The sequence below is a fragment of the Halyomorpha halys genome, unplaced genomic scaffold (genome assembly GCF_000696795.3).
Source record: "Halyomorpha halys isolate HHAL.00 unplaced genomic scaffold, Hhal_1.1 Scaffold2054.1, whole genome shotgun sequence".
NCBI classification, from domain to species: Eukaryota; Metazoa; Arthropoda; class Insecta; order Hemiptera; family Pentatomidae; genus Halyomorpha; species Halyomorpha halys.
In genome coordinates, this window is record NW_027109196.1 from 27534 (window position 1) to 31211 (window position 3678).

General features: G+C 29.7%; 1 long non-coding RNA gene across 1 annotated transcript in view; it reads right to left on the bottom strand.

Moving 5' to 3' along the window:
* LOC106691064 (uncharacterized) overlaps nt 1–2061 on the bottom strand; it is a 10816-nt gene extending 8755 nt beyond the window's left edge. Inside the window, exon 1 of the long non-coding RNA XR_010843428.1 lies at nt 1517–2061. This is a non-coding gene — a long non-coding RNA (uncharacterized lncRNA). The remainder of the gene's footprint in view (nt 1–1516) is intronic.
* Between the last annotated feature and the right edge of the window lie 1617 nt (nt 2062–3678).

Sequence of the window (3678 nt, forward strand, 5' to 3'; positions counted from 1 at the left end):
GTTTGATTTATGAAAAACTTCATTTCAGAAACCATTGGACGTCCGGATGTTGCCAACGCTCAAATTAAAGCTAGTTAAATTTACTACAAAATAGTTAATTATGTATATCTTTGTAGGAGTAGTAGTTTTTATGATATTTGACAAAGTAAACTCACAAAATGTTAATTTATAGTTGTTCGTATAAAATGTTGGATTTTTGATAAAATATATCTCTAGATCCATAAGACGTACATATGTCTACCAAAACTCAAAATAAAGGAAATTTAACTTACTATAATGTAGTTCATAACACTTATTTTCGTAGGGATAGTAGTTTTTATGATATTCACATATGAATATGAATTTGGTAAATGAAAATTTGTCTGAATAACTATAAATCAATTTATTTTTGCAAATTTCATTTAAACTATTATTCCTACGTAGATAATATTTTTATTTCGTTTGTTTTATTTTACTTTATAGCTTATTAAACTAGCTTTAATTTGAGTGCTAATAGACATCTGTACATCAAATGTTTTTTGAGATATAAATTTTTCAAAATAAATTCACTAACTTCTTTTAGTACGTCCCATAAATGTTTATGAAATGTTGCTTTTTAAAAAGCTGTATCTCGAAAACTATTTAACGTAAATAACTCTATTAGGGATCATATTTTAGCAAATTTACTCTTCTTTAAATGACGTTCTCTTAGGTTTTCTTGTGTTGTTCCTAATTTTTAAGATGTAGAGCTCCGAATGAAAAATTAGTTTTTCTTTATCGCTTTGAAACAGCCTCCATTTTTTATTTCCCCTACTTATACTTGGCAGACTCATCAATTTTGACTATTAATTATACACAGTTTTCATTAAAGTAATTAAAGATTGGGGTGTGATAACTGCCTTTTTTTCTGCTCTTGGGCCTTTGTAGCTTCGGCGGCCTGAGCCAATCTCCTCCACACTTGTCTGGAGCTTTCCAGTTTTGGAATTCTTAAAACGAATTTAAGATTTCCGCATTAGAGTGCTACCAATGGGTAGTTTCTCTCCTCGCCTGTAACACTCCAAATTAACTTAGATCAGATTTACTAAATGTATTATAATGTACGGTTGTAAATAGCAATAAATCAATATTAAAAAAAGATTTCCACGCAATATTTTTCCGGGAAATATTAAAAACAAAATGTGAAGAAATCAAACCTTTTGTAGATTTTCATTCGTTTTAGCATTTTTTAAGGCCCTACATTCCATCTTCACTGCCTCTAATTTTTTGAATATGGAATTTAAGACAAATTCAAACAAGAACTCCTTATAAACTAATATAGCATACAGGACCTGACTTTCTGAGTCTAGATTGTATTTTTAATGTTTTGTTTCAACAAATTTGTATTCCTTAGACCTATTCGAAATGAAATTCCTGTTATTACCAATATCAATGGAGTATTGGCTAGCTGATTAAAGTAAAACACTGTATTGTTACAAAATAAATAAAAATACTGAACAGTTATTCTTATAATATATTATTATATACGCCAAATATTTACCAAGAACAGACACTGCCACCACAGCCAGAATTACAACGCAAGCAAAGATTATTTTACTAAGGGACATTATGTACAATGGTGAGAAGAGACAAAAAGTTGGTTTTATATGGTGAGCTGAGAGTTTGCCCAAGTGTTTGTTGTTTAAATTGTAAAAATAACGATGCATATATGTATATATAATGTATAAATGGTAGGTTTAATTTCAATAGTTCATTAGAACTTAGGATTGCACAGTTAAATGTTTGTCTTTGCTCATGTATATTCATGTACTATCCAATCAGTAACTAACTTTAATTAATTAAATGGGTAATTATTGCTGCCTCATCACATTGGAGGAACTGTTATTTAATGTATTGGGATAATATAATTATATAATACAATTATATAAGGCATGTATATACAAATATATATGATACAATGATATGGCACAATTATATAATATTATCTTTTATCATAGATATTGCATACTACAATTAAAATGATGAGGACTGTTGTAAGTTGAAATCAGAATTTTTGATGCTGAAGTCCCAGTAAAATTCATGGTACAATATATATAATACAAAATCGCTAATAAAATAGTCAAAAAGTGAAATGTAAACATAAAACAATGATAAGTACTTGTATTTTGATAGTAGCAGGAAAAATCTAGTCTATTTCGGTTCATATAAATGAAAATTAGAGTTGTGCGTGTATATAATAAATAAATGCTAGACAGGTTTCTTTTTTACTAATGTTCTCACAATCATATAGGTAAAATATATTGAGTATTTTTTCTGATCTCTCTACTAAATAAGTTATTGAACATAAAACGGAAGTAATCTTTTACACTTATTTAATTGAAGATATTGTTTTGTTGTTTTCAAATATTTTCGTTCCGTCTCTATTGGCACAATTTAAGCAGATTACTCGAACGTGGCAGAGCATTTTAACAACTTTTAGAAAAAAACGCTGTGGGCCTCCCCTAAAATAAATGTAAGATATTTAATATTAGACAAAGCTTCTATCTAGAAGCCTTTGTGTTGTTTCATCTAAAGGTTAATCAAGTTCAAATCAGAAGCATCCATGTTGTTTCATCCAAAGTTAAATTAAATTCTACTTGAAGCCTCCATGTTATTTCATTTAAAGGTTAATTAAGACCTATTTCGAAGCCTCCGTGTTGTTTTATCTATCGGCAAATTAAGATGTAATTAGAAGCCTCCAAGGTTTTTCCTCTAAGTATTAATTAAGATCTTCTTAGAAGCCACTATGGTGTTTCCTCTAAGTATTAATTAAGATCTACTTCGAAGCCACCATGGTGTTTCCCCTAAACGTAAACTACTGAGGCTCACGCGTGTTTGAGTTTGTGTAGCCACCATTTTGAACATAAACCCTATGTGTATAGAACTTTAGAATCTTTTATAGAAGAATTATTTTAATTACTCTAGATTCTTTTTCAGTATTAGTTTTTTTTTCTTAATTACATTTGTTATGAAATATTTCGCAACTTGACGATTGATTGCAAAAGTATCAATATTGTGAAATATTTTTGAGTTGTGAAATTACAAACGATATTGTTCAGAATGATAAGTGGTTTCAAAAATAAAATGATTTAACGGACGAAGGTTACTCACTATTTAAATCCTAGTCCTAATGTGGTCCTTTCCCATTGGTCTCTTTGATTTCCTTCATCCATTTAGACCATAATCATGTGGAAGGCTCCAGTGAATTAGTTCTTTCAAAAGCTGTCCACACACCTTTATTTGCAACATATTGGATCATTAATATGATTGGTTGAAAATGTACTGATGTCTGCTGCAGTCAGTACGATAATAAATTTGTCCCACTACACTTGTAAGATAAGAGCAAACACACCTATACCTTGAAGTGGTAGAAAAAAAAAATTGCAACATCTATATCTGAAATGTTTGTTTAATTGAAATTTTTTTATAGCTGTTAATTAGTGTTGCTTAATATGTCACACATTAATTTCAAATTTACATGTATATGTAATGTATACATTAAGATCTGTATGCCTTTACCCTTCGTCGTAAACCTCCTGACTGGTCTACAGTTTCATTTAACGATGTCACTCTTACCCCTGTCGAACAGATCCGCTACCTTGGACTACATTTAGACAAGCGATTAAATGGAATCCTTACACCAGACTGAAAAGACAGGAAACT